This window comes from Argiope bruennichi, chromosome 9 (assembly GCF_947563725.1).
Source record: "Argiope bruennichi chromosome 9, qqArgBrue1.1, whole genome shotgun sequence".
NCBI lineage: Eukaryota > Metazoa > Arthropoda > Arachnida > Araneae > Araneidae > Argiope > Argiope bruennichi.
This window is the reverse complement of record NC_079159.1, coordinates 39,129,234-39,143,316: the sequence shown is the minus strand read 5'-3', so window position 1 is coordinate 39,143,316 and position 14,083 is coordinate 39,129,234. Positions and strand designations below refer to the sequence as shown.

At 25.9% G+C, this 14,083-nt stretch overlaps 1 protein-coding gene across 2 annotated transcripts in view; it reads left to right on the top strand.

Annotated features, from left to right (window-relative positions):
- LOC129984478 (uncharacterized) overlaps window positions 1–14,083 on the top strand; it is a 90,117-nt gene that overhangs the window by 32,896 nt on the left and 43,138 nt on the right. Inside the window, exon 1 of one of the 2 annotated variants that reach the window (XM_056094365.1) lies at window positions 2,672–2,753. The exons of the other annotated variant lie outside the window; for it this stretch is intronic. The gene's annotated coding sequence lies outside the window, so the exon portion shown is untranslated. Of the gene's footprint in view, window positions 1–2,671; window positions 2,754–14,083 lie in introns of those variants that run through there. 2 annotated transcript variants of the gene reach the window in all.

Below are 14,083 nucleotides of genomic sequence, written 5' to 3'. Positions count from 1 at the left end.
AAAACAATCGATGACTTCAATTTTCTTTTATCATAATAGATGAGAGGAAAACAAAAAATGGAAAGAAAGATATATCTATTGGGGTATGTTAAAGGAGATAAAAAGGTTAGAAAAATAGAGGCATCATTTTAAAAGTTAAATATGGCTGATAAATAAACACTTACAAATGAAATAAAACGATTCTAGAAAATTTTCTGCCATCCTCCTGTCATAGGGGTAAAGCGTCTTCCCTATGATCTGGCTACGCGTCTGGCTATGAGTCTCGGCTACGCGTCCCGGTTCGGGCATGGTAGTTCTTTATCTGTGTTCTATCTGTGAGGTGGGTGAATGTGTCCCCCTGTAAAAAGGGGCTGTGCAAGCGAATATGATGCGTGAGTAGCAAAATCGTACTCTTGGCCGTGCTAAAACGAGAGACGCACTCTCTCGGCTTAAAATCGCTGACTTCGTCCAGCGGGTTTGTCCACGGTAAGTGTCATTAGAAACAACAACAGAATTTAATATGGAATTCAGCAGCATATATCTACTTAATATTACAAAATGATTAAATTTGTCATTTTGAAGACAATTGATCTTAAATTTTTCGTGGTGAATTATTAAAAAAATAATCATATTTACAATTATTTTTTAAATTTTCTATGGCTTTCAGAGTAGATGAAAGTAAGATATTAGTTTTAAAAACACGAACCTCCTGTATTTTGTTCAATGTAGCTGTTATTTGAAGTAATAAGTAAGTTCTTCTGTTACATCTAATGGTAACAGTTAACGAATGAATTCGCGGTGAGTGTATATCATATAAAGCTCAATGTGTGTGTGTGTGTGTGTTGGCGCTCTACAGAAAAGACTATTTGACCTACATCTAACAAATTTGGTACCTGTATATCTTAGAGGTCGGGAATGTGCACCTGGGGTCCCTTTTTTTGAATCTTTAATTAGAATTTTAATTATTAATTAAAAACTAACTTTCCCACCAAAAAATCTTTTCATTTTCCCCAACGAAAAAATGAGTAAGGCTTCAGTTTTTTTTCCCAACAGCAATGAGGCTAGGGTTAACATTTTTCGGCCGATTATTTCAAACGATTCTGTTTATTTTCTTAATATTTGATGCATTTAAAATTAAACATTGTTAATTAATAGATCTTTCAGATTCATTCTGAAGTACTTTTGAATTAAATAAAACAGTATAAAGGAAATTAAAAATTTCTAATCCGCATAGCGTTACCAGAACTGGCGTTGAAAAGTCACGTATGCGCATTGTGTTCTGATTTTTGACAATATTATCAACGGATGATTCTTGATTTAAATTATTTTTAGGTTTGTTGCATGCTTTTGTAATTAAATTGTTAGTTATATATATTTTTGTATATGCTTATAGTTTTAAGTACATCGTTTTTTAAGTAGTTTTTTTAAAACCTGTTTTCGACCGATTATTTTAAACGATTCATTTTATTTTCTTAGTGTTTGATGCATTTAAAATTAAACATTGTTAATGAATCGATCTGTTCATGATGAATCTGAGAAATTTTTGTTGACAAATTCTTGAGATATTACATAAATTAAGAAAGATATTCTTTAGTGCCCATAAAGTTTAAACGCTCAGTGACTCTTTTATCAGTAATCATATTATAAAGAAAATGCTTTGTTTCAGTAAAAAATATTATTATATTAATTGCAGATTAATTCTTTCCACTTTAATTTAAAGCACAAATTCTACGGGAGCTAACAGATAATTAGAGAGATACATATTACGTTATGATGATTGAAGGCCTTTATAATAATATGAGTGAATTATATGATTATCAAAATTTCAAGACTTAAAATATTTTGATGAAGAAGCTATTAAAGTAGGAGTTGCATAAAATATTTAATTATTAAAATTTTAACGAACATTAAGATTGGCGAACCGGCTGGTCGCCAAAGGCGGCTAGTTGGAAATAAATCTCAAAACTCATATTTTGAGATATAGTTGTTATTGCAAAACAGTATTAAAGAATTTTAAATATTGCACAAAATATCAAAAATTAATTATTTTATTTAATAGACAGTTCTTCAATGGTCTAGTCATTTAAAAGTACAAAAACAAAATAGACACTCTTTATAATAATGATATTTAGATAAAATTGCAATATCATTATATAGGTAAAGTTCGCAATGGTTAATTCGAAATATTGTTGTCTATTCCTGATTAAATAATTTTATGCAGAGCTTACAGAAAAATTAAATTCTTCTATTATGAGAATAAATATGAGGAATGAAAACGCGATGCTTCAATGCAATTTTAGTTTATACTTTCTAAATTTTTAAAACCTGCATTAATCTTCTTTTTCTTTTTTTTTGAATATGATTTCAACTAATCAACAAAGGTCTGTTGAGCCCATACGGGCTAGAATTTCCATTTGGCGTCCTAAATATTTGCTAGTATCATAGCGGCAGATTCAGAAACAAAATTAGAACGTTATAGGTAAAAATTAAGCACATAATTGCTCTTAATTGTATTGTTCTATTTCTGCTCATATGGCGGTAACCTTGATGAAACGGCATTACATTTGTTCATTACAATGAGTGACACTGCACCCGCAACAATTAGAAAAGCAGATGTTTCACCAAATGTTTTTACGGTGTTGTAATACATAAAGATACCTAGAAAAATCTTCCTGTGTATCCATTGTTGAATAAATTCTTTGTCGAAGGCTGATTATTGTCAGTTTTGACAAGTTTTGGTTCACAGAAGTGCATTTCGGAAGAATTCATTTGCGGTAAGTTTGTTCGTCTGAATTTTGTTCGAGGTAACAGAAATTAAACATCTTGCCAAAGGAAAGACTTCATTTCTTTTACCATTGTTAAAAGTTTCACTCATTTCTTCAGTGTTTTTATGTCTTTTAATTCTGATACTTTCTTATTTTTGTTATTTCGTCTTTAAATCAAGTTATTAAAATTATTAATCATTTCTTATCGTAGGAAATATACTTGTCATCAAATTAATCATATTTTAAGTGCTTATCTTGTTATCTTTCACTACCTCTGATTATTATCGCTCCCTTTTTCTATAAATTCTTAAACCTACAAAATATTAACCAATCATCCCATTCAATTATTCTTTTTAATTATTCTGAGATGGCCGTCTACTGCTATCTAACTGTGATAAGAAAATTGAAAAAAATTTCTCCAAATCTTTCGATAAAGGAAAATAAATAAATGTTTTAGTCCCTTATATAAAATTATAAAGAAGTGCCTTATTTTGTTAATTAGTTATTAATTGTCCATATTAATTGACTAATTATACTAATTTTATTTTTAAAGTTAAAAGATTTTTAAAAATCAATTTATTCTCAAAAATATTTTAATATACTATTACTAGAAGAAAAAGCGTTTTTGAAAGTTCAACAAAAACTTTTTAAAACTTTCAATAAATATTAATAATTAAATATATGTATATATTTCTAAAGTTTCAAAAATACTTTTAATAAAAAGAACTCACTCTGCAAATCTTTTATCTTATTGAATATTTATATGCCTATTTCATATTTGAGTATTCGGAAGTATTTTTTATTTAACGTATCAAATTGTGTCATCCAGAAAATACTAAAAGATATTTTAACGATAGAAAAGATATTATAACGAATTAAATCAAAAGGTTTTCTTGAATTGCAACAATATATACTTTGTCTTGCCGGAGATAAATGTAAACTGTGCAGAAAATTATATTTTAAAAATATTTTTTTCTTTCCAAAAATACAAATTTTAATTCAAGTTTCAATATTTTCAAATCAATTTTTTTGGAGAATCTTCTGAATGAAATTATTGGAATAAAACGTCTGAATTTGGATACGTAAATTAGTTTCAAAGGAAAAAAACTGTTTGTACAAAAATGTGTGGGATTTCTTTTTCACAAAATTGACTAATTGATAGTTTTTAACAAAATTCACTAATTGATCCAAAAAATCAATTTTTTCAATCAGATAAATTTTTTTTCACTTTCCTAATTTTTAAAATAATTTTTTCTATTCAATATTTAAAAAAAAATCTTGTGTATTAAATTAAGTCGATATTTCTGAGTTTAAAGGAAAATTTCAAGCATTTCTTTAAAATTTTAATGTGGACTTTTAGCATTTGATAATAGACAATGATCTCGGTGGGAAAAGTAAATTGAGAAAAAAGAGTTTAAGAATTCAAACACAAAAATATTATAATGACATCATTTTATATTAAAAACTGTTTTTTTTCCATGAAAGTGGTCAATTTTATGTAAAAAATAACAATTTAAAAATATTTTTCTTTTATAATTAATAATAGTTTTAATTTAAATTAGCTGTAATTTAAAAATTGAAAATAAAAAAAACCATTTTTTTTTTATTTTTTTAATGTTTTAAAAATTAATACATTTAGGAAATCATTTTCAGTTTCCTCACCTCAGAAGTTTATTAATGTATAATAATAAGCATAAATAACTGAAAAATTTATTTGAAATAAGTTCATAAAAAACGAGTTGAATTAAAATGTGTATAAAAATACATAAGCAAGCTTTTTAATCATTATTTTTTATATAAAACTAAACTATATTGTAAAATGTCGCTATGAATTTTTTGAAATTAAAATGCTCTAGTAAACATTCACAGCAAGATTTATTTTGATTTTACTAATAAATAGCAACCGAATTTAATCTTTTTTTTTTAAATTTTATTTGGGAAATTTTATTTAGATGATCTATACTTCTTATCATCGAAAATAAAATATTGTGTATTTTAGTTAACTCGAAACGTTTCCAAATCTATCAGAATTAAAAGAAGCAATAAATTGTGTTGCAATTTTGACAAATCTGATTTTCTTTTGAGAAAGGGACCAGACTTAATGGACAACAATAAGGTTTTCGAAAAACTGTGTCATTTTATTTCAAAGTAAAAAAAAAAAAAAAATGGTGGCTGGCCAGTAAAACCCCAAAATAAAACAGTAGAAGAGGTCGGGGCTCTTGATTATGACTTTGTATCTCGCAAAATATTTGTCCGATCTTCTTGAAATTTTCAAGGAATTCAGAAACAGGTCCACTGATAATTTTAAAAGCAAAATTCAGAAATTTCCGATTTTATCGTTTTTTTAAATTATCAAGTAGGGCTAATGTTTCTTTAATTTAATAAAATGTGAGAAAACAAAAACAAAATAGTCAAACTATGAGACTGCCGTAAATTGAGATTTCAGTCACATTTACTATATATTTTTAATTTTTAATGAATACGCATGTATTTTAGGCTTTCTATTCATTATAAAGTAATTTCTTTTTAACATTGTGATGAGTTTCTCAAGCTCATACAGTTATTTTTGATTTACCAGATTTCGATAATTAAAAAAAAATTAGGGTACAAAATAAAATTATTTCTTTGAAACTTATTTTGTTTATTTTATTTCTTTGGTCAATAATATATTTTGTAAATCTTAATTTAAAAAAATTATAGAATCCTTTTACCCTATTTCTTTTCAAATTTATTATTAGAAGGTGTCTTTCATCGGAAAAGTTTCATTTAACTTCACTCTGTTATTTTATTTATGTAAATATTAAAATAATGTGTAGTTATTTGGAACACACAACTATACTAATTGGGAAATTTTCGCTATTGATAAGCAGGCAAAAAATAAGCTGCAAAATTCCGCATAAACAAATATGAAATTTACTAACATTTTAAAATCCAAGCTAAAAAGTGTGTAAAATCTATAATGAAATAAACAAAAAAGAGTTTTTTTAATATTTGTCTAAGAAATTTGATTCTGAACATCATTTTTGTATTTATAAAATAAAAAAAAACTTACGAACAACTAATGCATCTATATAAGAATAAAAAAAAAATGTTTAGTTTGATATTAATAATATTTTTAAAACAGCTTAAATTCTCCATTTTAAAGAAATTTCCTAGAAACTAAAATGAACAGTTCAAGAGAAAAAAATGAAGAGTGAATTGAAATTCAAAGAAATACTCACAAAAACCTTTTGAAGAAATTACTTTTCTTTCCGGAGAAAAAACATGATAATCGATTTTTGGGATTCTCACATTTCCATTCTATGCATTTTTTTTCATTTCCTTTAGAACTCAACATCTGGCATTAGTTTACAGCTTTCTCTTAAAACTATATTTTTTACATCCAATTTTCAATTCCAAACGTGTTTCACGTGGACGGTTCTAAACGTGAAACATGTTTTTGCAATGTTTTCATATACGGTTGAAGAAAAACCCTAAGAAAAAAAATAGTAAAACAGATTTAAAGTTGTTTTTTAATTCAAGCAAAATAAATATAAGACAAATTGTGATATTCATTCTACAAGTTCTATTCATATGAGAGTGATTGGAAATTTTTTTTTGACGCAGATTACTTGGTTATATATTGTATAGAATTGTTAATATTCAATTTAGTCTTTTGTTATTCTTGAACATATTGATAAGAATGACTTTCCAGCAAATTTCAGAAAAGAAAGATGCTTTATAATTATCAAAAATACTTACAAAGTAAGCTCAGTTGTCAAATTAAAAGAACACAAAATGAACTCAATATATAATTGTTTATAAAATCACAATTTGAAAATAAATTTCAGAAAGAAGCCAAATAATATTTTGCCTATTTAGTATTTTCTTCTCTCTGATAAATTCTTTGAAATCTTGACAATATTTTTAAATAATAACTATAAAAGTAAAATAAAAACATTAATTTTTTATGTATTAAGCTTGCGTGGGAGGAAAACTTGAAAGGAGACTCTTGAAAACACGATAGTATAATTATTATATGCAAAACTAAAATAAGTTAAGCTATTTTTTTAAAACATAAACCGTTCCTTAAATGCATGTTTACTATTAAAAATTAGATTTTTTAAAAATTTATATTATTATCTTCTTATTTTCATTATTCTAATTTGTGTGGAAACTTTGCATTTGTTATAAATGTAAAATCTGATGGAACCATTTACAAAGAATTCATATTTAATTAAATTTATTCATTAGCCGCAACGGAATATATATATATATATTTTAAAATATGATCATAAATCCCAACACTGCAGAGTTTTTTAAGACACAGAGAATTCAAAATATTTTTAGAAATTTATTAAATGAGAAGAACTAAGAATTCTTTAATATTTACGTATTGCAAAGTTAATATTCTTAAATTTCGGTTTCCCCTTTTCTTAATGAAATTCTTAAATAGTCTTTCAAAATTTTCGATGTCCATATATAATATGTATATTTCAAAAAAAAAAAAAAAACTAAATTACTGAATTATTTCAATAAAATAATTCGAAAGATTTCATTTAATTATTTTGATAATTAATCGAATTACACATTTTGAATTTTCTAAATTTTAAGTCTCTATTTTAACCTAAACCACTAAACTTTTAATTAATGATCCAAAATAAGTTTTATAATTAAATTTATCTTAGTAGAAATACTCTTGTTTTAATTTATTCTTCTGCAGTAATTCCTAATTTTTTTATTCCAGTAATTTGTCTATACAATTTTAAAGGTTCTTATTAATTTTATTAACCAATTTTTTCTTAAAACAAATTTTTTTGCCTAAACGAAAATTTTAGTTTTTTTTATATCTAAACAAATATTTGATATTAAAATGAATTTTTTTTTGTCTTCAAAATAAGTATTCGTTTTGGTGTGCTTATTATTAAGAAAAATTATACTTACACAATTAAAAACATGAACATACGTAGAAATGCGAAGTATTCATTTTTATGCATTTTTCTGGATTTAATTGCATAGAACTTTAAATTAAAGATTATAAAACGTGAAGACATTAAATTAAAAGCTTAATGCCAACAATGAATTTTCATTATGTAGATCTCAATCAAATGTAATTACTTTTTCGGTGATTGAATTTTTTATGAATAAGGAAATAATTTAACTTTAATTAAAATGATTAGATGGAAACATAAATAAAATATTCTATTAATTCAAAAGACATCTAATTAATATTTTCGCAAAATATTAATCGTTTTATTAAATTCTTGTCTGAAATTATTCTTGGTATCTATTCTAGTCCAATGGAGTAGAGAGCCTTTCCAGCAAAATGAACAATATTATCAACTCTAAAAACTAATTAAATGTCAATTATTTCTATCTTACTGAATTAGAATTTGTAACGTGTTTTGCTTTATCAAGTTTTCAGCTGTGTTTTAATGTGTGGCATTTTGCTTCTGTTAAATGACACAAAGATATACTCTATTTATCATATTTGATAAATTCAAACGATATTTGTACTTTTAAAGCAAAAGTAATAATTGTTGTTTTTACAATTAATGACACTTTTTTCTGCTATATTATTTAATAAAATAATATCTATATGCTGGCATATTATCTAAAAATTATGACATTCATAATGAAATATACTGTCAAGATCCTGTAACTGTAGTTTAAAATTATTTTAAATGTTTTTATTATGTATTTCTTTATGCATTTTATTTTTTATTTAATAGTTTTACACTTTTAACTTAACACATTTAATAATGCTGTAGCTTTGTATCTTTATGTTATTTCTGAGTAACAAATATATCTCTGCCTGTTTCACAAGCTTTCCTTTTTTGCGACTGACAACTTACTACTTCCGTTTTTTTTTTGTTTTTAAATTGGTCAAAACTGAGATCTTTTTTCATTCGGTTGTTTTTCTTTGGTAATATATCATAGTTACTTTACTAAAATAATGAGCATTTATTTATAATTTATTTAAATAAATTACAATAGTAATTAATTAGTATTGTAATTTATTTATGATTAATTCTTGCCTGAAGAATTTTGCAGGCTTTTTATTTTTCATTTGATATACAAACCTTTAAAAATATCGGTAGTATATAGTAAAGATTCGTTAGAAATTATATCTAAATTTCTGCTTATTTTTAGATTAAATAACAAACATAAAAAAAATCAGTATTCTCTCATATAAATTTACTATTTAATTGAGTTTTTTTAAAAAAAACGAGGTCAAGACAAAGTTAGAAAAGTGTGAAGCGATGATAAAATGTAATAAGTAAAACTGCATTTTAATTATATTTTAATGCATTTCAAATTTGTAATGCATATTTAGGAAGAATCCTTAAACTTAATGTATTTTAATCTTTTCTATTTTGCAGTTCATAACCATAAATCCTGTAAAATATTGCGATTAATTTTCTCAAGTTTATAATCAGATAGTGCTTCCATAGAAAATAAAAAAATAATATATAATTAATTAATTAATATCTGAATTCCAAAATAATGAAAATATTGAATTTACTTGGGGAGCAAAATTTCAGAAAGATGTTACATTATAAAAGTGAAAGAAAAATCTATTAAAAACGTTGAATGCATGTATTACAAATTTTACGATTTCGAAATATATGAAGTGAAACCATAAAATAAACTGCCCTACTCTACAGAATATGCACGAGATCGTTTAAAAATGAAATATGAAAGATTTCGGGGATCTTAACGGTCAAACAATGTCCAGAAAATCTTGTAACGCATAGAACTATCTTAATAAATTTACTATATGGATATAATATGAGCTGTCAGGAAATGATTAAACAACTGTGTAAACGTCTTCCTCTTTAAAAATGTCCCGACATTACAGTAAACAACAACAACAAAAAAAACAATGAAAAATGAATCCCCGGAGAAAAAAATATCGTCCAGTTAGCGCCATGAATCTACTTCAAAGACAAACGTTCAACAATGTAAGAGAAGGAATTTCGAAAGCATTATATATTTTAAATGATAATTGAGAACAAAATAATCAACTGGAGAGTGCACTATTGCCAACTAGGTAAATCGTGACATCAAGTTATGGTGTCCAGAAAAGGAGAATCGTGGAGGAATGCTTCATTATTTTAGTAAAGCTTGACAAAGTAAAAATTCATTCATCCCGGATGAAACCTGTTGATACAAATTTTACATTTGTCAGAACTATTTCAATCTTATTAATATTATTTTCGTTTTTTCAGTGTCATAAATGACTTCTCTGTCTATGATAATGCGGTGTAAGCTATACTATTCTAGCTCTTGGAACCATATAGGTTTGCTTATATTCCAATAGCTGGTAGAAATGTCTTCTGGCATTTCTTCTGCCATTTCAGAATTTATACAAAAGAACTAAATCAGTAAGAATCGAATTTAATCTGATTTCAGTGTTGCTTATGTTGAATATTAATATATGTAAACATATTTTTATATTTTATTCTTTCTCAAATATTAACATCACCAAAAATGGTAAACTGGACTTGATTTGAACACACAACTTTCCTATTAGTGCTACCAAAAGGATATAAAAATGATTGAAACTGGACGTAAGAAATCCTATAAGCTGAACTATAAGTTGAAAGAAACCTTACCAATAACAAAACGAGCAGAAAACACAATAATTTAACATATAGTGTCTCAATATTGCAGCTACGCGTTTATTCAAGAAATACAAGTAATTCCCACAGTGAAATTTCGACAAATGAACAAACTGAGGTATCTTCTTATTTATATACTTCACAGAAATGTTTAGAAGTTTATTTCAGATATTCAAAGAATTAATTTCAAAATTTTTTTCCAAGGATGTAGTGCACATTTTTTAATATTATTTACTGTAATTGAGTAAAAAAAAATAGATAAAACGATTGACAGAAAAGCATTGGGTGCATTTAAATTTCAAATATAATCTCTGATCGAATTGACAGATGCGTGATCTTTGAGCCCGATCATATGCAAAGGTTTAGCTCAACTTATGAAAACAGGAAAACAGAAATGAGATCGAATATGTGTTGTGAAGACTGTAAGCTATCGGCGAGTCCACTTCAAAGATATTTATCTAAATAGGATAGTATTTTGGAAATAGTTTTGAAAAGTAAAAAGCTGAATACAAAGTTTACTCAATAAAAAATATCTACAAATATATAAGTATCTATGAACATGCAAAATGAAAATAGAATTTCGCTATAAATTTTGTCAGATATTTACATGCTTTTAATAAATTTCGTACTAATATATTCTATGAAAATCATCTGCGGCAGTGACATATCAACCCAGAGTAGAGTAACATAAATTTTTTCAAATATAAATAATTTATACAAATAAATAAAAATATAATAAGTATAAATATAATAATATAACAGGTATAAATATAATAATATAAAAAATAAATAAAAATTAAAGAAAACAACAACACTTTTTCTCTGAATAGCCCAGCAATTTTTGATTGAAATTATCTAAATTGTTTTATAAGAGAATTATCGATGCATCTTTTTTCGATCAGCAACTTTTAACAAAAAAAAAGTATTAAACAGATAAAATTCGCTCAAAGAAATATGAAAGAAGTACTAAAGTTTTAAAATAATAATAAAGATGAACGAATAATTAAAAATACAATAGAACGAATCTAGCTTTGGATATAAATGGAACAATTGGCTAGGAACAAATCCGGAGCTGCAGACATGTTTGCTACACCTCCACAAAATTCGAGGAAGAAAAACTATTTTGTATTTTCCGATCTGTCACTTAGCGATGAGAAGTGAGGGGATTTTGATACTTTCAAAGCAAATTGTTGTTCAGATCTAGACTTATGCGTCATCTACTGATTCATTGATTCATTTTCAGGATTTCTTTGCTTGATTTTCCCCCCTCATTTTCATTGCTCATCGAATTTTCACTGCGAAAAAAAAATAGCTAAATAAGATTAAAATGAAAAAGCAAGTTTTTGAAATAATAGCTGTGGAAGAGACATTAGCTCTTCCAATCTTTTGAACGAAGTATCGCTAGATATCATTTTTTTAAATGCTTTTCTATTTTAATGTAATAAACATGCCATATGTATATAAAATCACCAAATGTAAGTAATAAAGTCACTATCTTGAATAATAATATCTCTGTCATGGCATGCAATAAAGTATGCACATAGTGATTTGTTTAAATTATATTGGGCCTGTCTTTCACATGAAAAATAAGACTGTTTGCTTTTTCTGTTATACTATTACAAGTATAGAAAAGAGGCGTCCAATATTTTGAAAGATGGTCATTAAATATCAGTTTCTGCCTCACTTCATTGTAATATGCAATCATGTATTTGATCTGGTCTGGTTGTTTTATTGATTACTAGCCGCCTTTGGCGACCAGCCGGTTCGCCAATCTTAATGTTCGTTAAAATTTTAATAATTAAATATTTTATGCAATTTCTACTTTAATAGCTTCTTCATCAAAATATTTTAAAACTTCAAATTTTGATTATCATATAATTCATTCATAATATTATAAAGGCCTTCAGTCATAACGTAATATGTATCTCTCTCATTTTCTGTTAGCACCCGTAGAATTTATGCTTTAAATTAAAGTGGAAAGAATTTATCTTCAATTAATATAATAATATTTTTTACTGAAACAAAGCATTTTTTTATAATCTGATTACTGAAAATAGAGTCACTCAGCGTATAAACTTTATGGGCACTAAAGAATATCTTTTTAAATTTATGTAATATCTCAAGAGTTGGTCAACAAAATTTTCTTAGATTCATTATAAGCAGATCGATTAATTAACAATGTTTAAATTTAAATGCATCAAACACTAAGAAAATAAAACGAATCGTTTAAAATAAACGGTTAAAAACAGGTTTTAAAAAAACTACTTAAAAAACGATGTACTTAAAACTATAAGCATATACAAAAAATATATAACTAACATAAATACAATTTACTTACAAAAGCATGCAACTAACCCCAAAATAATTTAAATCATCAATTGATAACGTTGTCATGGCAACAATCAAAACAGAATGCGCATGCGTGAATTTTCTTCGCCGGTTACGTAACGCAAATACGTGATTTTTTTCTACGCCAGTTGGAGTAACGCTATGCGGATTAGAAATTTTTAATTTCCTTTATTCTGTTTTATTTTAATTCAAAAGTACTTCAGAATGAATCTGAAACATGGATTAATTAACAATGTTTAATTTTAAATGCATCAAACATTAAGAAAATAAACAGAACCGATTGAAATAATCCGCCGAAAAATGTTAACCCTAGCCTCATTACTGTTGGGAGAAAAAAAAACTGAAGCCTTTCTCGTTTGGCGCTGGGGATAATGGAAGATTTTTTTGGCGGAAAAGTTGGCGGTGGGGAAAATGAAAATTTTTTTTGGCGGGAAAGTTAGTTTTTAATTAATAATTAAAATTCTAATTAAAAATTCGAAAAAAGAAACCCCAGGTGTACATTCCCAACCTCCAAGGTATACATGTACCAAATTTGGTAGCTGTATGTCAAACGGTCTGGCCTGTAGAGCGCCAACACACACACACACACACACACATTGAGCTTTATTATAAGTATAGATAATTGTATAGTTATATGTCTTTTTTTCATTTATATTTGCTTGTCTGGGCAAGTAATATAGTTTTTCTTTGGTGAAAGGAAACTGATTTATTGCAAAATATTAATCCGACAAATGTTTTGTTACAACGTTTTGACAGATTTTACATTATCGTTCTTTTTTTAAACATATAATAGCAAAAGTTAAATTTAGAATTGAGTGAAATATTTTTTAATCAAAATGTCAGACAATCAAAAATAAACGAAGCAAAAATGATAGTGAATTTTATAATCGTTTGGCAGAATCAAATAATATTTTTTTATTTAATTCACTAACGCTGAGGCTGTTTAACATTTAAACCGAATTACCTCTATAAGCATTTTTGAATACCGTTTGGCAACAGGAGAGAAGGAAATGGATATTTTGTTTTTATAAACTTTTAAATAATTATTTTCTCTTCTATAAACAGCCTTTTTTTTACGAATGATGTAACAATATGAAATGCATTTTCTATGTCTAATTTTTTTCTTCATTTAATAAAATGAAGAAAAAGAAACCTAGACATAGAAATAGAAATCTAGAACTAATAAGTTCTAGATGAAAACGGAAAAAATATGAACAGAATAGAGCACCCATAATAAGAAAGATTTGCAATATCGAATAAAATATTTTTCAGTCATTAAATATGTATCAGTTAATAAACGCAATAAGTAAACAAAATAAAAATAATAATATCATGTAATAACAATAATACTAAAAGCAAATTATTACTAATTTAGATGAATGTCTT